Source organism: Ictalurus punctatus, chromosome 22 (assembly GCF_001660625.3).
Source record: "Ictalurus punctatus breed USDA103 chromosome 22, Coco_2.0, whole genome shotgun sequence".
Classification (NCBI taxonomy): domain Eukaryota; kingdom Metazoa; phylum Chordata; class Actinopteri; order Siluriformes; family Ictaluridae; genus Ictalurus; species Ictalurus punctatus.
The window spans coordinates 4,404,432-4,428,248 of record NC_030437.2 but is presented as its reverse complement, the minus strand read 5'-3'; positions in this window follow the sequence as shown (position 1 = coordinate 4,428,248).

Below are 23,817 nucleotides of genomic sequence, written 5' to 3'. Positions count from 1 at the left end.
TTTGTTCACATCTCAGGAGGGATTTTGTCCCACTCCTCTTTGCAGATCTTCTCCAAGTCATTAAGGTTTCGAGGCTGACGTTTGGCAACTCGAACCTTCAGCTCTCTCCACAGATTTTCTATGGGATTTAGGTCTGGAGACTGCCTAGGTCACTCCAGGACCTTAATGTGCTTCTTCTTGAGCCACTCCTTTGTTGCCTTGGCCGTGTGTTTTGGGTCATTGTCATGCTGGAATATCCATCCACGACCCATTTTCAATGCCCTGTCTGAGGGAAGGAGGTTTTCACCCCAGATTTGACGGTACATGGCCCCGTCCATCGTCCCTTTGATGCGGTGAAGTTGTCCTGTCCCCTTAGCAGATAAACACCCCCAAAGCATAATGTTTCCACCTCCATGTTTGACGGTGGGGATGGTGTTCCAGGGGTCATAGGCAGCATTCCTCCTCCTCCAAACACGGCGAGTTGAGTTGATGCCAAAGAGCTCCATTTTGGTCTCATCTGACCTCAACACTTTCACCCAGTTGTCCTCTGAATCATTCAGATGTTCATTGGCAAACTTCAGACGGGCATGTATATGTGCTTTCTTGAGAAGCGGACCTTGCGCGTGCTGCAGGATTTCAGTCCTTCACGGCGTAGTGTGTTACCAATTGTTTTCTTGGTGACTATGGTCCCAGCTGCCTTGAGATCATTGACAAGGTCCTCCCGTGTAGTTCTGGGCTGATTCCTCACTGTTCTCATGATCAATGCAACTCCACGAGGTGAGATCTTGCATGGAGCCCCAGGCCGAGGGAGATTGACAGTTCTTTTGTGCTTCTTCCATTTGCGAATAATCGCACCAACTGTTGTCCCCTTCTCACCAAGCTGCTTGGCAATGGTCTTGTAGCCCATTCCAGACTTGTGTAGGTCTACAATCCTGTCCCTGACATCCTTGGAGAGCTCTTTGGTCTTGGCCATGGTGGAGAGTTTGGAATCTGATTGATTGATTGCTTCTGTGGACAGGTGTCTTTTATACAGGTAACAAACTGATATTAGGAGCACTCCCTTTAAGAGTGTGCTCCTAATCTCAGCTCGTTACCTGTATAAAAGACACCTGGGAGCCAGAAATCTTTCTGATTGAGAGGGGGTCAAATACTTTTTTCCATCATTAAAATGCAAATTAATTTATAAAATTTTTGACATCCGTTTTTCTGATTTTTTTGTTGTTATTCTGTCTCTCACTGTTCAAATACAACTACCATTAAAATTATAGACTGATCATTTCTTTGTCAGTGGGCAAACGTACAAAATCAGCAGGGGATCAAATACTTTTTTCCCTCACTGTAGATGTTGAATCGTCAGTTCCCTGGATCATGCTAGTATTAGCCAGTTATCCAGGCAGTTTAGTACCTGGATGCCCTGGAGTCACAATGGAGCCAGAATGACATCCACACTGACCAGAGAACTCTGAAAACTTGGGACAGCCTTGGCTAGGGGAGGCCCTACAGTAGTACTCGGGGCTAACTGCCCAAACAACCTCATGTCCCTTGATACGTCCCTCCACGGTCCCTCAGGACCGCTCCTCCTTTGTCTGCTTGGCCTTTATGACCATTCTCAGATCAGGCCTAGTAGCAGGCTGCGACTGTGGCTGCCCAGTTCCCCTGACTGTCTGTGGGGGAGGCGGGCCGCCACACTCACATTCTGTGCTTCCATTGCACTAGTGCTGGTGCAGGGTCCACTAATGGATGTCCGGGTGAACTTGACACAACAGGGAAGGAACTGGCTGAATGCCGCTGTATGTCGAGCTCACTCAGCAGGTCTGCTTGGTAGGCCTGCAATACTGCCATTGTCTGTACTGACCCTCAAGAAAGATCCACTATCGCATAGGCCTTGCCCACCAACACTGCGGTGGCCTTACATGGCTTGGATGGCAAAACCAGCCCCCTTACTGACCTGCTGTTGCTGGAGAGAGGTGGCTTGCAAGCACCTCCTCCACCTTTGGCATAGCTAAATAGCCGTGCCATTCATTCCCCACGATGGACAAAAAATCTGACATGGCGGGGTTATAAATACAGCTTACACATGGTTTTCCCCAGAAGCATGATATTTTGTCATGTACTTCTGTAAAAAAAAAGTGGAGTTTTCTGTAGTGTGAGGGAGATTTATTTTCACTGGGGAGAAAAAAGCTCATCCAGCCTTCCTTCAAGCAGCTCTTTATATGCTTGAGAGCTGCTTTCAGTTTTTATCACACCCTTCTGGCTCCTCAGATTCAGAGAGGAATTTTTTTTTTTGGCTTTCCATAGCGAAAGGATAAGTTGCAACACAAGTTCCAAAATCCAGAAAAGAGTCGGACCGGAAGACAGAGCAAGAGATAGAGCAGCGCTCTTCTCCGGCTCCTCTTCCAGATCTAGATGAGATCCCAAGGACTTGAGCCGACAGCCAGCCTCGGCAGCAGCTGACCCAGATCCGCAAGGGTCTGAAACCCAACTCCCTTTGCCTGAGAAGAGAACGAGTCATGAGCGGAGCTGCCTAATTGTAACATGTTCACAATGCGAACAGTCAGACCTCTCGAGGGCTGCCCTGGTATACTCCACCCCTAATTTCTTAAACCAGAAAGTGTGTCCATCCTCCTCCCGTGATTAAACGGGAGCAAGGTGTAACACACTTCCTGAATTCTCTCTCACTCATAATTTTCTCTCACTTTTTTATTAAAAAAGTAAGGAGATTTGTATTTTTTTCAAAAGATAGAGAGGAAATGAAGCATCTTTTTGCAAGTGTTACACAAATGAGACTTGTAGTCTCGCTGAAGACAATAAGGCTGATGGCGTGGTTCACAGGTGCTGTTTTTATATCACGCGCCGCGCTTAATTTCCACGTCACCTGATTATGGCAGGCCTATAAATAGGCACAAGCTTTGTATACTGGTCACTGGCGAGGTTGCCTCCCACAGCGTCGAGCACATGCAAGGTGAACTTGTGTTGTAGTGATTACGTAACCAGGTGTGATGTCAGGTCCTGAGGTTTATAGGCTCAGGTGTGCAAATTACCTCCATGCCATTGGAAATGACATGTAATATAGTACGTGATGCCTTTCCTAGTTGGTAGTGGAAGCTTTGCTCTATTTTGAAGCTCCAGTAAAAGGTCCAGTAAAGGTCTTCAGGAGATCTTCTTCAGGAGAAGAGGAGATCTTTTGGGTTGTTTAGTTTTTTTTTTCTTTACTCCTGATTTACATGCATGGTTAAATCGCACTGCTGATTGTGGGATTTGCAGCAATTACTGTTGGACAACTTTTCAAGGCTTCTCCATTAAGCAATAGGGAAATGGTCCTTGGCTTTCCATTTGAGCTGAAAATCCTAAGTATACTAGCTATGCTTTTCTTTTTACTTTGCCTTGAACATACAATTAGCTTTTGAATCAGGCTGTTTCATAATGATTCAGGTTGCTGTATACTGGCTAGGAGCATTCCACGAGTGATGGTGTTGGTGTTGCTTTGTGGCTTCACTGCTTCCCTGTGTGGCTGTTCATTGCACTGCTGCTTTACTAATCTTTTCCAATGGTGCAGCCTCACGCTTTGCTTTTCACTTACTTTGCTGCTTCAGGCATAATTTCTGTGCATGTTTGCCATGTTTGTGCCCAGTTGGGTTGCACCATCTACGGCTACATTCATGGTGTTAGGCCCGTGGTAGCCCTTTAACTTTGTCAGTAGCTTTTGTTTGTTTTGTTTCATTATGTGGCTCACTGTCATATCATATCACAGTGGAAGTAAGTGCTATTACAGGAGTGAAACTATTCATCCCAAATCTCCTATATGGGCTCCAATGTTCAAGGGTTTAGTTTAGCAGTGTCTATCTTTTGTTCTTTTTTTGTGTCCTTTTTGTAGTCTTTCTTTTGTTATTATATTTCATTTTGGCTGGCTGTTACACTGTGTGTATCTTACAAAATTGAGTAGGTATGAATTGGTAAATTGCCCCCTAGCTGGTTGGAGTTGGACCCCTCCACTGGTAGGTTGGGGTACTGCTGGGAATTACCTGAGTAGCTGATAATAATAATAGACTGTAAGGCTATAGAGAGTTTTTAATGATTGTTAATGTTATTTCTTTGTTGAATTGAATTTTAGATGATTTTATTCTTTTTCTTGCAATAAATATGAACATATTTGGGAGTTTACATTTCTGCAGGGCATTCATTTGAAAGGCTTGTGATTGGGAGCAACACAGTTATTAATCTGTCATTAGGTCAAACCAATAGATTCCCTGGTCACTATAACGATTCTACTCCAATTTTGGATCTGCCGCATTCGTTGTGGTCCTGCACCCACACTTGGAACAGTGATTAATCTTCCCAGAAGAAGCTGGCCTACCAAAATTCATCCAAGAACTAAAGCAACCCTGAGAAAATTTGAAATCAGAATTAAAATGAAATAGCATTCAGATAGCATCTGAAATATGTCAAAAAACCTTGCTAGTTAAGTGTGCTTTTCTTTTGATTTGATCAGGTTTTTGGACAGATAAAAGGGAATTAATTCAGTCTGTCCAAATATACAACATGCACCTGCTCTGTCACATCAACATTAAAAACACACACTGTACAGATAGATGACAACCCACTATGTTTTAAATGCCATAATAAAAGACATCAAAAGCAAGAAATATAGACAATAGAGCAAATCTGATTGAATGAATCAGTGATTATTTCCCCACTGATATGAGTGTTTAAAAATCAATCAATGAGTCAGGGTTTAAAAGCAATGACTGATTTTTACTTCAGGTGATGAGACAGAGACTGCTGATGTGGATGATGTTGATAATCAAAGTGATAATGAACATTTCATATTGTAACCCTACAATTCCGTATAACCTTTTTTTTTCCTACTCAATTAGAATACATATATTTCTTAATTTGGGGCGCACGGTGGCTTAGTGGTTAGCATGTTCGCCTCACAGGTCTGGGGTTTGATTCCCTCCAGGACCGTGTGTGTGCGGAGTTTGCATGTTCTCCCCGTGCTGCAGGGGTTTCCTCCGGATACTCCGATTTCCTCCCCCAGTCCAAAGACATGCATGGTAGGCTGATTGGTGTGTCTAAAGTGTCCATAGTGTATGAATGGGTGTGTGTGAGTGTGTATGTAATTGTGCCCTGCGATGGACTGGCACCCTTTCCAGGGTGTACCTCACCTTGTGCCCAATGCTCCCTGGGAGTGGCTCCAGGTTCCCCTGCGACCCTGAAGAAGGAGTAAGCGGTAGAAGATGGATGGATGTTATTTCTTAATTTCATTAAAAAAAGTTTTGACTCTATATGACCCACTCTACTGTTTTGGCTTTCCTCGTGTACACTTTGGCATCTGAGACCAAAAAAACCTGAGTAGCTGATGGTGAAATCACAGTACGGTTTAGCCAATCAGGGAAGGGCTTCACAAAGAAAAAGTATTGTAACTTGTCACATCCAAATCTAACTACACATCACAGAAACACCCAGTGATGGCTAACAAAGAAAGGCATGATGGGATGAGTGGACACACAGTGTAATGGAAATACCTCACACTGAGATATTTACTGGCTTTGAGACTGAATTAAGTTTCAAACACTGTGATTAGTAAAGCCAACTCCACTTATTATTCCTCACTATACTATAAGATCTGCTTAATTTATTTGCAAATCCAATATGTGTGTGTGTGTGTGTGTGTAACTCAAATATACACCATATACATATACAGTAGCCCCGAAAAGTATTTGGATATGCTGTTCAATATTAGACAAAAAGTATATGGACACTCAACCGTGGCTTCATTAAATATCACAGTTATAGTGGTTTAATGCAGGTAGCTTCTGCCTAAAGAATAGATCTTTATCCAGTGTCTCCTAGAAGAGGATGAATTCAGAGGCTTGTTCCCCCTGAAAGTTTAGGTTTTACATTGTACTGAGAATATTTGGATGTATAAAATGCTCTGTAAAAAATAGTGATGTCCTTAACTTCAGGCTGATAAAAAAGTTCCAGTATATAGACAAAATTTTTTTTTGAAGAAATGTGAACACAAGTGACTAAAAAGTATCTAAGATATTGTGAAATTTATTTCTGAAATTTATTTTGGTGGCTGAAATCAACAGTAAATTAGGCTTTTGTAATTTTTTGTTCTAAACGTTTTATCTCCATAGAATTAAATGGTCTAAACGAAGTCAGAGCAATTAGGATAGACAAATGGAAAGATCACATAACAGAGATGAATTAGAAATGAATGTACTACACATTCAGAATTGCAATGAATTACTGACACCTTTCTGAAATGTCAATAAAATATTGATCATGGTATTAAGATGTGAGTTATTTGTGAACCTCATAGTAAAGTGTTAGCAATACAGCTTCTGGATGTGTGTTTTATATACAGTGAGGGAAAAAAGTATTTGATCCCCTGCTGATTTTGTACGTTTGCCCACTGACAAAGAAATGATCAGTCTATAATTTTAATGGTAGTTGTATTTGAACAGTGAGAGACAGAATAACAACAAAAAAATCCAGAAAAACGCATGTCAAAAATTTTATGAATTGATTTGCATTTTAATGAGGGGAAAAAAGTATTTGACCCCCTCTCAATCAGAAAGATTTCTGGCTCCCAGGTGTCTTTTATACAGGTAATGAGCTGAGATTAGGAGCACACTCTTAAAGGGGGTGCTCCTAATATCAGTTTGTTACCTGTATAAAAGACACCTGCCCACAGAAGCAATCAATCAATCAGATTCCAAACTCTCCACCATGGCCAAGACCAAAGAGCTCTCCAAGGATGTCAGGGACAAGATTGTAGACCTACACAAGTCTGGAATGGGCTACAAGACCATTGCCAAGCAGCTTGGTGAGAAGGGGACAACAGTTGGTGCGATTATTCGCAAATGGAAGAAGCACAAAAGAACTGTCAATCTCCCTCGGCCTGGGGCTCCATGCAAGATCTCACCTCGTGGAGTTGCATTGATCATGAGAACAGTGAGGAATCAGCCCAGAACTACACGGGAGGATCTTGTCAATGATCTCAAGGCAGCTGGGACCATAGTCACCAAGAAAACAATTGGTAACACACTACGCCGTGAAGGACTGAAATCCTGCAGCGCGCGCAAGGTCCGCTGCTCAAGAAAGCACATATACATGCCCGTCTGAAGTTTGCCAATGAACATCTGAATGATTCAGAGGACAACTGGGTGAAAGTGTTGAGGTCAGATGAGACCAAAATGGAGCTCTTTGGCATCAACTCAACTTGCCGTGTTTGGAGGAGGAGGAATGCTGCCTATGACCCCTGGAACACCATCCCCACCGTCAAACATGGAGGTGGAAACATTATGCTTTGGGGTGTTTCTCTGCTAAGGGGACAGGACAACTTCACCGCATCAAAGGGACGATGGACGGGGCCATGTACCGTCAAATCTTGGGTGAAAACCTCCTTCCCTCAGACAGGGCATTGAAAATGGCTCGTGGATGGATATTCCAGCATGACAATGACCCAAAACACAGGGCCAAGGCAACAAAGGAGTGGCTCAAGAAGAAGCACATTAAGGTCCTGGAGTGACCTAGGCAGTCTCCAGACCTTAATCCCATAGAAAATCTGTGGAGGGAGCTGAAGGTTCGAGTTGCCAAACGTCAGCCTCGAAACCTTAATGATTTGGAGAAGATCTGCAAAGAGGAGTGGGACAAAATCCCTCCTGAGATGTGTGCAAACCTGGTGGCCAACTACAAGAAACGTCTGACCTCTGTGATTGCCAACAAGGGTTTTTAAACCAAGTACTAAGTCATGTTTTGCAGAGGGGTCAAATACTTATTTCCCTCATTAAAATGCAAATCAATTTATAACATTTTTGACGTGCGTTTTTCTGGATTTTTTTGCTGTTATTCTGTCTCTCACTGTTCAAATAAATCTATCATTAAAGTTATAGACGGATCATTTCTTGGTCAGTGGGCAAACGTACAAAATCAGCAGGGGATCAAATACTTTTTTCCCCCACTGTATGTACTTTTATTTTTTGATTAGTGGATCCAGTCTTCATCATGAACACCTGGTTGTTTAGTTTCACCCCTCCTAACCACCGGGGCAGTGATTAACACCTGAATATTCTCTTGTGTACGTATGCTGAGACATTTTTAAAAAAGGCATATGACCTCAACCACATAGTACTTAGTACGTAAAAATTACTACGTACCGAGAACGCTTGTACAGTTCGGAGCTACAGTGGGGGAAACAAGTACTGAACACGTCAACATTTTTTTTAGTAAATATATTTCCAGTGAGGTTATTCACATGTAATTCACATGACTCTCCTTCAGCGTCCCCCAATCCGGTTTCATCAGCATGGCCTCCTCCTTGGGTGTCCCGTAGGCGGTGTGGTTTCGGATGACCTCTTTTCCTTTGGCAGCAGGCTGGCGGTTGGGCCGACGTGACGGCCCCCTTCCGGGCAGGCTATGGGGTCACTGCCCATCCCTACTGAACTCCAAGAGGTACAGGACAAGTTCTAGGGCAGTTAGCAGCTCCTTGGGGGTCCCGGGCACTCGTATTCCCACGGCTTAGCGTTCTGGGGGTGGCAGAGCTCTCAGGAACCGATCCATGGCCACTTTTTCTGCCACCTCAATGGCGGTGCACTGGTCAGGGTGGAGCCAACGTTTGGTAAGGCACAGGAGGGTGTCCATCTGTCCACGGGGCTTGGCCCCTGGCCGGTAGCTCCACCTGTGGAACTCTGCCACTGTCTGGTGGGAAGTTCAGCCACACCATGCCAGGCTGCCCTTCTTTACCTCTCTGTAGTCCGCCGCGTCCTCCGGAGAGAGGGTGTAGTATGCGGTGCTCGCCTCTCTGGAGAGCAAAGGACCAATGATGCACGGCCAGGCTTCCATGCCCCAGCCTTCTCTGTGGGTGACCCGTTCGAAGACCTCGAGGTAGGTCTCAATGTCGTCTTCTAGGGTTAGGTGGGGGAGAAGGTGCCTGGCTTCTTGGCCAGGGTCCCTGAGAGGTGGGGCCGCTTTCAGGGCCAGCAGCTCCTGTGTAGCGACTCGCAGGCTTTGGGCGAGCTTCTGTGTCGTGGCCTGCTGCTGGAGGCTAGTCTCCATGAGACGCTGGAGCATGGGGTCCATGTTAATTATATCCATATACACTCACACACATTTTTTTTCCGTATGGTTTTTCTTGTTTTGTTTTTTTGTTATGTTTTTTTTTCAGTGTGGGTTTCTTCTGTGTTTTTTTTTTAAGTGGGTGTGTCTGTGCTCAATGCCCGCATCCTCCACCCTTGTAGCGAGTTTAGCCAGCAGTGGGCGGAGCACAGACAGACACGAGGCCGAAGTGAATTTATTTACTGAGTGTGAAAGCGAGTGGTCCCTAGTGTGAAAGTGCTCGAGTGCTGGGGTCGTCCATGGGCGGTAAGTGCGGCACTGGAGGTTTTCCGAGTGCCTGGAGTCAGGTTCGGTCCTTCAGCCTCATCGCGGAGATCGTGTTTGAGCTTCTCTGCAAAAACCACAACAGACATTAATCAGCACATCGGCAGAGTCCACTCTCCCTTTGCTAGTGGAGGATCAGCCTTTTATACTGTCCCTTTGTCTGCTGGATTGTGGAGAGCAGACGTGCTGCTTATCAGCCGCCAGCCGTGTGTATGTTGGCGGCTCCGCCCCACTGCCACACGCTTGCCGGCTGTCCAAAACATTGGGGGTGCTGAAGCAGAGCTGTCTCTTCAGCACCCAGTGGCAGTCACGGGAGGAACGCTCTTTCCTTTTTGTGCGACAGCTGCTGGTCTGTCGCCACACAGTATTAACTCAAGAAATCTGCAAATAGCAAATAGAATTCACAACATTAAATTCCATAAATAAAGTTATATGTAATAAAGTGGAATGACACAGGAAATAAGTATTGAAGACAATAACAAAAAGCAGTTCTCCAAGGCAAGGTAAGGCAAGGAACCAGCTGAAATCTGTAAGTCGTTGGAAAGTAATTACACCTCCTGTCTGTGCAAATTAATATCAGCTGGGTTTATAAAAAGGCTTTTTGTTACCAAGGTGTCTCACAAGAAACATCTCATGATGAGCAAAGAGCTTTCCCAAGACCTTCACAACCTTACTGCTGCGAAACATATTGATGGAATCGGATATAGACATATTTCTAAACTTCTGAATATTCCAGTAAGCACCACTGGGGCCATTATGTGCAAGTGGAAGCAACATCACTCCGTCATCAATGCACAGAAGCAAGATTTCTGACCAGGGAATCAGAAGAATAGTCAGAAGAGAATGAGACATGGGTGGATCTTCCAGCAGGATAATGATCCAAAGCATACAGCAAAGGAAACTCTCAATTGGTTTCAGAGAAAAAAATCAAGGTGTTAAAATGGCCCAGTCAATCACCTGACTTAAATCCAATTAAACAAGATTTCAAGACAATATGTTTAGAAGAATGGGCTAAAATCCCACCTAAATACCGCGGCCGATTAATTTCTTCATACAGATGGCATCTTGAAGCTGTCATTACAGTATTAAATAAATTTCAGTTAGCGTGTTCAATACTTTTTTCCAGTGTCATTACTCTTTGTTACACATAACTTAATTTATGGACTTTAATGTTTGGATTTCTTGAGTTAATAATATATGTCTGGTGAAAATTTAATGTGAATAGCCTCATTGGAAATATATTTACTGAAAAATATTTTGACACGTTCAATACTTATTTCCCCCGCTATGCAGCTTCTGATTTCAGCCGGAGCCACAATTTTCTGGCCTCCAACACTGTGATGGACTCCAGATTTCTCTCTTCACTTTCTTTTTTCTCCCACCATGATAAGAGTATTCATGACATTTCCTGACTGAGCATTCCTAGAGAACTGCTAGCTAGAATTGCTACTTCCTCTCCTGACGAATAAAATCCTTTGATCCACTGTTGTGGATAAAAATGACATGAAATAAACACGAGGGAGACCTAGTGTGAGTAATATGTAATTTTATTGAAAATTCACAGGACTGGTTGGATTCACACTTTAAGATCTTTAAGAGTAACACACTATGGTTTATTAGTCACAGAGAAATATAAGAGCTGAGGAGGGCAGGCTGAGAAACACACACACTCTCGTACAGTCAAGGGCGGGCGTGCAGACATAACACACACAAAGGCCCCAATGCACACACATAACATTATGAGATAACATGAGACTAAGGTCTCTCTAAAATTGTTTTCTCTCTCTCCCACTTTCAATCCTAATGGTAGTCAGAAAGTCCTCTTTCAAAACATCATGGTAAATTTGATAAGCCTTCAAAACATCATGGTAAATTTGATAAGCCATTTTTTAAACATCATGGTAATGTAGATTAGCTCTTTTTAACCCTATTGGTATTGAAATCATAGTCTTTCTAAAATATATTGGTTATCTACTGTGTAAATACAGTATAAATACTGGAGCTTGAGCTCCAGGTTTCAGATCACTTCTGAAAATTCTCATTGGTGTGGATCTCGTGAGGTGGAAATAAAATCTGGACCCTTGCTTCTTCTCACTCACGGCTGGTGTCTTTTTTTCTATCTCCAACTGGGTTCACAGATGTGAGTATTTGCTTCTATGTTGAATTTTAAGTGTCTTTGGATAATTGGCTAAATTTGGGCCAGCACCGCCCATTCGGCTACACCAGAATTCCTTCACAGAATCAGAGCTAACAGTACTTACAAGCCAGAAGGTACCTCCTCCATAGCCTATCAGTGGCATAGATGCCAGCATGAATCCATTCTGATGGCCCCAGGTCTGAGCTCCATCAATGTGAAGCACGAGGACAACATGTATTTCGCTGAGCTAGGAAACCAGAACGCCAGAAACCAGAAAAGAACCAACAGCTGAGCCACACTTTTCATTGTTGGCTCTGGCAGCTTATGGCAAGAGTTTAGCATCTAGCAGCTCACAGACACAACCAGCAATCTTCAAAACAGCCATAACAGGAGCTCTATGGTGAGATCCTTGGTTAATATGTCAGGCACTGATAAAAAATTTTGCTCTGAGGTCCACTGTTCTAGTATCGAGTTCAGCCATACTGATGACTGTATATTAGGGATGCACCGAAATCAAAATTCTTGGCCGAAGCCGAAACCGAATATAATGAAAAACTTGGCCAAATGCCGAAGGCCAAATACCGAACACGTTTTTTTGGGTTTTTTCCATTTATTTTGCCATTTTTTTCACCATTGCATAAATTAAATAGTCAAAATGTGCTTTTTACTATTTTGTCTTGCTTTTCAAAGAAAAAAATCAATTACAAAAACTACAATTTCAAAATATTTATTTAACACTGAACATTTTTTTTTTCATTCTATCAAATATAGGCTACAAAAAGGCACAATATAAGTTAAATAAATGAGTAAAATAAAAATATTTTGATGTGGTCATCTTTGAGCCCCCCTTGAATAGCCGATGTTAGGCCTATAACTGACTGCTGAAAGAATGGAACACTCTGTAGCCTACAACAAAAACGTGCATTAAAAAGTGCATTGACAAGAGTGCAAAAAATGGTTATAATCGGTTATATACGGCTGATTATATTGGGGATATATACCGCTCGCGTCCCTGTACACCTCACAGAGTATTATAGTAGATATAAGATAGATAGATACGCTGTTAATGTTATGTACCGTGATAGATTTAGTTAATTTAAACTATAGATTAGTTCATTTAGTCCCCGCTGGTTTTTCTGCTCCCAGTCCATAGTATTAGTTCATGTTTCTTGTTTTTTTTGTTGTGACCCTGTTTTCTGTGACCGCGACATTGATTCCTGGTTTTCCTCCGTTTATGCCTGTTTGCCGATCGTCCGACCCTTTGCCTGTTTTGACTACGTTTTTTAGATTATGATTTGGATTTGTCTGCCTGCCCTTAAATAAATACGTCTTTACCTGCATCCGTACTCTACTCCCTTACGTCTCGTGACGTGACAGAATACTCCGGAACAGAAACAAAACAAACGCACGTCCACGCACGTTTACTGTCCACAGTAAACATCCGAAGAGCACGTAGCTCGTGCATGCGCGCGACCCCTCATCGAGGTCGTGAAATTCGCGCGTCTCACTCTGGTTGCTAGGCTATTTTGTCGCGTCATCAAACACGTCATTGTTCAATCAAATTTATTCAGCCTTTTCACTTATTCAGCCGAACACCGAAAATGTTTTTTTTTGCTATTTTCAGCCGCATAATTTCGGTTGCCGAACATTTGGTGCATCCCTACTGTATAGCAAGGGATTATAATATCAGCGCACATCATACCATCAATAGAGTAAAACAGATCGGCCAAGTGGTCCTACTAGACCTGAGCCAATGTTCCAGTGTCCCATGAAGGCTCACAGGCCACCCCGGTAATACAGGCACTTAGAGCCAAGCTGGCGAGGCCCCAAACATCACCCACATTGGGAAAACCACCCAGAGCCCATCAGTAAGAAGCAGGGGAATGCTAGCAGGCACTTGGCAAGTAAGTTCCAGAAACCATAGTGATGTTTACATTAAGTTACAGTAAATACTTTAACACTGTCCTTGACTTTGTGCATCCAGGTGTTAAACACTGCCCCTAGTTACCTGGGGTTCACTAAACTACAGGTTGCTTGCATTCAAGAGCTATCCGCTGCTTCTCTGAAAATAAAATACAAATTTAATATACTAAGGTGATCATGTACCTCCACCTCCACCTCCGGTGTTCGAGATTCCAACCAGGAACCGCTTCGCCCCTCTCCGCCAGACCAGACCCAACACTGTGATCGTCGGGGACTCCATTGTGCGGAACGTCCGTGTAGCCTCATCTAAAGGTAAGGTGCGCACACACTGTTTTTCTGGTGCTTGTGTCCTTGATGTCGCTGCGCAGGTATCCGGGATCCTGAAGAAGGACGAGCGCATTGGAGCGGTTGTGCTGCACGCGGGGACGAACGACACCAGGCTGCGGCAGACGGAGGTTCTAAAGAGGGACTTCTCCAGCCTGATCGAGACGGTACGAGGCAGATCACCTACCGCGAAGATCATCGTCTCTGGACCTCTTCCCACATACAGACGTGGAGCAGAAAAGTTCAGTAGACTTCTAGCATTAAATGATTGGTTAGTCTCTTGGTGTAATGAGCAGAATCTGGTGTTTGTCAATAACTGGAATCTGTTCTGGGAGCGTCCTAGGTTGTTTCGTCCTGATGGCCTGCACCCCAGCAGCCTTGGAGCGGAACTGCTTTCAGACAACATTTCCAAGGCGCTACACTCCAAGTGACTGCCTACCGTAAGTACATCTTCCAATAATAACATTCAGTATAATCAATGTTCAACTAAAAATCCGGCAAAGGTAATACATACTATAGAGACTGTGTCTGTTCCCCGAGCTATTCAAATATATAGAAAATCTCGGAAAGTCGATCTTCGTAACCTAATTAACATAAAATTAAATCATATTGAATGCACAGCCAGCACTTTTGATCTGAGGCTAGGACTATTAAACATTAGATCTCTTGCGTCTAAGGCTATTATTGTTAACGACATCATTACTGATCAGGAATGTAATTTAATGTGTTTAACGGAAACTTGGATTAAACCAAACGAGTACATAGCATTAAATGAAGCCAGTGCTCCTGGATACAGTTATGTACATCAGCCTCGTTCAACTGGTAGAGGAGGAGGTGTTGGACTCATCCATAGTCAAAATCTAGTCGTCACACAAAAACCTAAGCATAAATTTAATTCTTTTGAAATTCTTTATACCAGTATAAGTTATGTAGCCACAAAAAATAAGTCAATTCCTCTAATTATTATTTACAGACCCCCAGGGCCATATACTGAATTTCTTAGTGAATTTGCAGACTTTGTCTCAAACCTGGTTGTGTCTGTAGACAAAGTATTAATCGTCGGAGACTTTAATATTCATTTTGATAACCTGGAAGACCCTCTAAGAATAGCGGTTGTGTCCATCTTAGATTCAGTAGGGATTAATCAGAACGTAATCGGGCCTACTCATAATGGTGGACACACTCTTGACCTCATACTAACATACGGACTAAGTATAGAAAATATTATCATTTTTCCGCAGTCTGAAGTTGTCTCAGACCATTATCTTATCTCGTTCATAATACGTATTGATCATAATATTTCCACCTCGTCTCGCTACCGCGTAAAACGTACCTACACATCAGCTACTGCACAGAGCTTCATAAATAACCTCGCAGAAACATCAATTAGATTTGGATCACCGTCAGATCACACAGAACTCGATCAGGCGACTGAAAGCTTGGAGTCAACACTCCGCTACATGCTAGATAGAGTGGCTCCACTCAAAAGGAAAATAATTAGAGAAAAAAAATTAGCACCCTGGTATAACGATCAAACGCGAACCTTAAAACAGACAACTCGACAATTAGAACGTAAATGGCGTCAAACCAAACTGGTGATATTTCAAACAGCATGGAAGGAGAGCCTACTGAAATATAGGAAATCTCTTGGCGATGCTAGAAAAATCTATTTCTCCACCTTAATAGGAGACAACAAAAACAATTCTAGATTCCTTTTCAACACAGTAGCAAAATTAACTAGGAATAAAACCACTACAGAGAGAAACACTCAATCATTACATAGCAGTGAAGATTTCATGAAATTTTTCAATGATAAGGTTGAAAATATTAGACGTGAAATACAGGCCATTAAATTAAAACTGGACAGTACTGTAATAAACCCATTACATGACAATGTAGCAATATCAGATCAATGTTTAGAGTGTTTTGCTCCGCTTAGAGAGACCGAACTAGCTACATTAATCTCTTCAGCCAATTCATCAACTTGCATACTAGATCCCGTACCTACATGTTTGTTTAAACAGATTGGTCCAGTAGTAATTGAGCCACTTCTAAATATAATCAATTCTTCCCTAAGCAGTGGCTATGTACCTAAATCACTTAAATTAGCAGTTATTAAACCCTTGATTAAAAAACCTGATCTTGACCCGTCTCAATTGTCCAACTATAGACCAATATCAAATCTCCCCTTCATCTCTAAGATTTTAGAAAAGGTTGTAGCAAAGCAGTTATGCTCGTACTTAGATAGGAATAACATTCATGAAATATATCAGTCAGGATTTAGACCTCATCATAGCACAGAGACAGCGTTAGTTAAAGTAGTAAATGACCTTCTACTGACTTACGATCAGGGTTGTGTCTCGCTGCTTGTGTTACTCGACCTTAGTGCAGCTTTTGATACTATAGATCACACTATTCTCCTTGATAGATTAGAAAATGTTGTTGGTATTAAGGGAACAGTCCTCTCCTGGCTCAGGTCTTATCTCACCGATCGTTATCAGTTCGTAGATGTAAATGGTGAATTCTCCATGCATACTGAGGTTACTTTTGGAGTTCCACAGGGTTCTGTTTTAGGCCCACTGCTCTTTACTTTATATATGCTACCCCTAGGTCAAATTATTCGTAAACATGGAATTAGCTTCCACTGTTATGCTAATGATACACAGTTGTATGTTTCAGCGAAGCCAGAGGACAGACATAAGCTTAGTAAAGTTGAGGATTGTGTAAAGGACATTAGACATTGGATGTTAATTAACTTCCTTCTGCTTAATTCTAATAAAACAGAAATACTTTTATTAGGCCCACGTGTAGCTAGAAGTATTCTTTCTGATCACATGGTTACTCTGGATGGTCTTTCTGTTTCATCATGTGCAGCAGTTAAAGACCTTGGAGTGATTATTGACTCCAGCCTATCATTTGATGCTCATGTAGATAATATTACTAGGATAGCCTTCTTTCATCTCAGAAATATTTCTAAAATAAGAAACATATTGTCACTACATGATGCGGAAATACTAGTTCATGCATTCGTCACCTCTAGATTAGATTATTGTAATGCCATACTGTCTGGATGTTCCAGTAGGAATATAAATAAGCTCCAATTAGTCCAGAATGCAGCTGCTAGAGTCCTAACTAGAACTAGAAGATACGACCATATCACACCGATATTATCAATACTGCATTGGCTCCCAGTAAAATCTCGCATTAATTATAAAATACTCTTATTAACCTATAAAGCACTAAATGGTCTCGCGCCACAATATCTAAGCGACCTTTTGGTTTTATATGATCCGCCACGCCTACTTAGATCAAAAGATGCAGGCTATCTGACGGTACCTCGAATAGTGAAGGCTACAGCAGGGGGAAGAGCTTTCTCTTATAGGGCCCCACAGTTATGGAACAGTCTTCCTATTAGTGTTCGGGACTCAGACACAGTCTCAGTGTTTAAGTCTAAGCTTAAAACGTATTTGTTTACTCAAGCCTACCCTGACTAGATTCTGTTCTACTTTCTCCCTCTCTCCTTTCGCCGAGCCCCACACGAATTTATGGAGATACTAGAGATCCAGATCCTTTCTGCCTCTGGATGGAGCTCAAATCTTCTTTAATTCCAGACTGCTGGGACTACGGCTGCTCTTAACGCCATACAGACTTCATATAAATCCATAATTAACTTTTTCACAATATCTGTTGTTACCCAGATGAGGATGGGTTCCCTTCTGAGTCGGGTTCCTCTCAAGGTTTCTTCCTCTTAAAACATCTTAGGGAGTTTTTCCTTGCCACCGTCGCCACTCAGTGGCTTGCTCAGTTGGGATAAATTCACACCTTTAATATCTGTATACCGTGTTGATATTTCTGTAAAGCTGCTTTGAGACAATGTCTATTGTAAAAAGCGCTATACAAATAAAATTGAATTGAATTGAATTGAATGTACAAGCTTAAATATTTGCTTCTAAATATTCATGTTTGACATGGCCAGAGGTAATGCATTTACTTTTCTAACCCACAACTGACACACAGTCTACTATAGCAGTCATGACTTAGTGAGAGGAAAAACTTACATTTAGTAACTCATTGTACTGTTTTAAACTTTCCTTCCATCTTGTTGTACTCTGTCCTCAGGATACTGTAAGCTTCCGGCTGTTGCTCCCCCTCCTAAAACACAGCCATGAAGCAGAAGAGGTTCAAACATGAGCACTTAATTTTCACATTTACTGTACAATGGGCCACTTGAATTCAATAAAAAAAAGCAACCTAGCAACTTGAACTAAAAATGCAACTTTTGTTCAAGTATATACTGTATACAGTATTATTTTTTTTTACATTTCTAATAGTATTTTCTGTCTCAGTAAGCTCTTCCTCTAACTTCTGCTCTGAGCATTTGCAGTGTGTTCACCTGGGACATCAGGTTAAATTTTAAAAAGCAGTACTATAGCATTCAAAGCTTGATGAGAGGAGAAGCTTACCATTGGTAATTGATCATGCTGTTTTAATGTGTGTTCGTACTGTGACTTTAGGATGCTGTAAGCCTCCCCTGCGCGCTCATGATCCTAAAACACAGCTATAGAGAAAATAAAAAGAAGCAGACTTAATGTTTACAACATGTTATGTTTACTTTTTGAAAATGTGTATTAAACAGATGCTGTATATGTATGTAACAATCCACAAAACTCAAATTTACAGTCACAGCTCATGACACGAGGGGGCATAAAATAAGAAGTATTGTATGACAAAGATACTTTATTACGCAGTCTGCTGAATATATTGTTCAATACACAGGAGTATTACATTTCAGAGCCTTGTATTGAACACCACAAAATGGCATATTGTTACATTAGGTTTTGTACACGTTAACCGTTTTCATATTCCAGGACTTTTAACGACTCATACAGTGCAGAAAACAATAAAATCCAAGCAGGGGCTCTGGTCGAGTCAGCATAGACATCATGACTCCTCAGATTATTTCCCTTACCTGCTTTATCATGCCACACGTTATGTCTGCCTCATAGAGCATTTCCTCCAGCTGCTGCACTCTGCCTCTCAGCTTGTGCACATGGTACAAGAGGTCTGCCTTTTCCTTCTCCAGCTGAGCGTTGGACTCCAGCAGCTGCTCATGTGTTGCCACAGCTTCAGCAAGAGTGGCCTGGAATTTTAACAACCAAAGCTTGTTGATTTTATTTATTCTACACACACATTGAGACACTTCTGAGGAGTTAACTCATCACTCGTCAGAACAGACTTAAAATGTTTTGACAAAATGTCCCCAAAATGGTGACTAAACAAGAATCAAAACACACACACACGCAGACACATGCACACGCAGACACACGCACGCGCGCACACACACACACACACACACACACACACACACACAGTTCACAATAGCAGTTGTGGTTACATGAGAAGAAAAACTTAGCATTAGTGACCTCAGGATATTGTGAGCCTCCCGCTGTCACTCACACTCCTAAAACACAGCCATGGAGTAGGAGAGTTTTAAACTTTAGTGCTTAAGATTCACATCTACAATAAGCCTCTTTAGTTCCAATTTTTATAAATATATATTAAACAGATGCTGTCATGCAATTAGATATTTGGTTATATAATTATTATCATGCTCTGATTTTTCAGATCTAAAACTAAAAATTTACACATTAGGCAGAGAAGGCAATAAATAAGTAAAGGTTAGCCATAGCATTTTTTATCATTTTCATCATTCGTACAGTGGTGCTTGAAAGGTTAGAATTTTCTATATTTCTGCATAAATATGATCTAAAACATTATCAGATTTTCACACAAGTCCTAAAAGTAGATAAAGAAAACCCAGTTAAACAACAGAGACAAAAATATTATACTTGGTCATTTATTTATGGAGGAAAATGATCCAATATTGCACATCTGCGGAAAATATGTGAACCTTTGTGTTCAGTATCTGGTGTGACCCCCTCGTGCAGCAATAACTGAAACGAAATTTTTGCGGTAACTGTTGATCAGTCCTAAACATCGGCTTAGAGGAATTTTAGCTCATTCCACAGTACAGAACAGCTTCAACTCTGGGATGTTGCTGGGTTTCCTCACATGAACTGCTTGCTTCAGGTCCTTCCACAACATTTCTATTGGATTAAGGTCAGGACTTTGACTTGGCCATTCCAAAACATTAACTTTATTCTTCTTTAACCGTTCTTTGTTAGAACGACTCGTGTGCTTAGGGTCGTTGTCTTGCTGCACGACCCACTTTTTCTTGAGATTCAGATCAAAGACAGATGTCCTGACTTTTTCCTTTAGAAATTGATGGTGTAATTCAGAATTCATAGTTCCATCAATGATGGCAAATCGTCCTGGCCCAGGTGCACCAAAACAGGCCCAAACCATGACACTACCACCACCATGTTACACAAATGGCTTTCTTATGCTGGAATGCAGTGTTTTCCTTTATCCAAACATAACACTACTCATTGAAACCAATAAGTTCTATTTTGGTCTCATCCATCCACAAAAGATTTTTCCAATAACCTTCTGGTTTGTCCACGTGATCTTTAGCAAATGCAGATAGGCAGTGATGTTCTTTTGGAGAACAGTGGCTTTCTCCTTGCAACCCTACGATGCACACCTTTGTTGTTCAGTGTTCTCCTGATGGTGGAATAATGAACATTAATATTAGCCAATGTGAGAGAGGTCTTTAGTTGCTAAAGAAGTTACCCTGAGTTCCTTTGTGACATCGTGGACTATTACACGTCTTGCTCTTGGAGTGATTTTTGTTGGTGGACCACTCTTGGGGAGGGTAACAATGGTGTTGAATTTCCTTCATTTGTACACAATCTGACTGTGGATTGGTTCAAATTCTTTATTGATGATTTTGTAACCTTTTCCAACCTGATGAGCATCAACAACCCTTTTTCTGAGATTCTCAAAAAATCTCCTTTGTTCGTGCCATGATACACTACCACAAACATGTGTTGTGAATGTCAGACTTTGATAGATCTCTGTCCTTTCAAATAAAACAAGGTACTCACTCACACCAGATTGTCATCCCATTGACTGAAAACCCCAGACTCAACTTTCACCATCAAATGAACTGCTAATCCTAGAGGTTCAGATACTTTTGTCATATATATGCAGAAATATAGAAAATTCTAAAGGGTTCACAAACTTGCAAGCACCCATGTAAATATGAACAGACAAATTAATCAAGGGCTACAGAGATAACAGGTGAGTACAATCAGAATATACTCCAATTACATGGGTGAAGAAAGGGGCAGAGATGACACTAGAATCACAACAAAAGGCCACATGTCAATATAAACCAACAGTCACGTGGAGGAAGATCAAAATACAACCAGTGTAATAACATAGTGAGAGGAAAAAAACTACTACTCTCTGCTCTCATCTCATTGTACTACTCTCATCTCAGTAGATGAGAGTAGTAGCTAAATGGTCACATCTACAATAAATAAATTAGCATCTTATACTAAAAATATCTATATATTTTTTTACATCCTCACATTATTTCTAAAGGAACTGCTTATTGCGAGGATTTTCACAGTTACCCTCCTTATCTTGTCAAAGATCCTGCGTGTCTCAGAGAGCTCTTCCTCCAGCTGCTGCACTGAGTCTCGTAGTGTGCTCATCTGCGCCATTATGTCGGACTTCTCAACCATAAACAGATGCACGTTCAACAACCAAAACTTTTTAACTCATCACTCATCAAAACAGCTTCAAATGTTTTATGGACAAAATGTCACCAAAAAAGCTGACTAAGCTAGAATGAATACATGAGTTTAACATAAACCTGCCTTTATTTACCTATTAAAGGTACATGTTTTACTTAAGGGTCTGCCCTTAATTTAAATACGCTGATGAAAAAAAATCAGTGTACTAGAAGCAGGTGTAAAAGAATAAAGGTATTGAGAGCACGGGCATCTGTCTAAACATGAACCGATACACCAAAACTCAGCTAACATTATCCGTCATTTTAGTCAAAGTAATGTAAGCATAAGTAGCTAATGTACTGAAAATATACTGGTATACTGCAGTTAACATTTACACTCAACACAACCTACATTCCATGTGGATCATCTGGCTCTGATACCTGCAGTAAGCTACCCATCTGAATGGAGTTCTTTTATCCTCTGCTCATTCTGTCAGTGGTTGTTTATTTAAAAAAGGAGAGACTGTCTCATCTTACCAAGCTACTTTCCGTGTTAGCTAAGTTCATACAGTCAATAGTAAATTATTATTATGAAATTTGGCTAGTGTTAGCTGCTTTGGTTAATGCCATCACTTTGTTCACTCATGTTGATTTGCTAGTTATAATATCAGTATAATGAGCTAGCTTAGACATCAAAAAGGCTTGTTGTGTTGTGGTGTGTTTGGTGAGTACCTGAGGAACAGCGCTGTCAGTCTGTTTGACACTGACTCTATCCACATCAGACATCAAGCCTGGATCAAGCAAAGAATCTACTAAAGGGAGCTGGGTCTGTGCTGGATCTAAATACAAACCAGTAGCAAAACATCACATCACCATGCAGTCAGCGCAGTCTCTATTACACACATTCATTACTTCTGCTACACTTTTCATTTCATACCATCACAAGTTTCCAGCTCAGATCCTTCCGGAGCTCTTTTTTACACAGAAAATCAAACTTTGGTTAAATGCACTCTGATATTAAAGAACTGAAAAAAACTCTACTTAAGTGAAATATGGCTTATATAAAAACAAAGAGAATTAAACTGTAAGGAGAGAGAGAGAGAGAGAGAGAGAGAGAGAGAGAGAGAGAGAGAGAGAGAGAGATGGTGTACCCTCTGTGATAGTTGTGTACGTCGGCTCCGCTGTTCTCTCTCCATCGCCACGCTTCCTAATATAATAATAAACTCCTGCGGCCACGGCTGCAGCTCCAGGGGGCGCAGTGGAAGATCTGCCACCCGAGAGTGAGCAAAATTCATTAAACGCTGCATTGTAGCTCTGAACTCGGTTAAAACCACGTGTCCATTAGAAAATTCAAATCAACACTGAAACTCCGCCTATTGTTCTTCACCTCATTACAGTGGCTTCTTCTGTTGTTCTGTTGTCATACTGACAGAACTCACTCCAGAACATGCTCAAGTTCCATTGTCATCATCATCCATTCTTCAGAACAGGAAAGTGCTGAAATGTCCAGCAGATGCCTTCACCATAATCATCCATTTATAAATGATGTAAATCTGCTCTTTTTATGATGTTCATAAGCCCAGACTGAAACAATTCATTTCATTATTGATCATAATGATACTCTCCTACTGTCTCTAAACTGACTATTAGCTGTCCTATAACTACACGAACATATAATCACATCTAGAGTCATAATATATAGATTATCTATGTATACTACAACTATCAGTGCTATAGTATAAAGCTTCTTGTCCACCTAAATGCATTAAATTGACATATTTTCATTTGGCCTAACTGAAAACAAACACCAAATGCATGTCAAATTATTACTGGGTTTACTTAACAGCAGAAGGATGGAATCCATTTTCTTTTATTGTTGACATTACACTGAAAACGTTTTATTTCCCCAACAAAAAGCATTGTATTATTTTTAATTCGTTTAATTAATAACAACTATTTATTTCATTATAATATATTTATTTTCAAGCAAACAAAAAGTGTACATTATGCTATAATATAATACTATAATATACAGTTACAATCAAGATTATTCAACTCCCATTGCAAATCAGGTTTATTGTCAAAATTTACATTCTTTCACTGTTTGCAATGAACAAATCAAACAAAAGCAAGTGAAATAGTTCAACACAATTAATGCTTCAAGTGGTTTCAACTATCACAAATCATAAACACAGTCGTGGATCATCCAGGTAACGACACACAGTATTAAGAATCAAGGGTATGTAAACTTTTGAATGGGGTAATTTTTATAAACTCAGCTATTGTCTTGTGGACTATATGTAAATATCTGTTATGTGAAATAGTTTATTCAGGACAGAAATAAATAAAAAAAAACATGGGATTTTTATGATCAATCTTATTTTGTTAGAAGTATTAAGATTTTGTAGATTCTGCAAGGGGT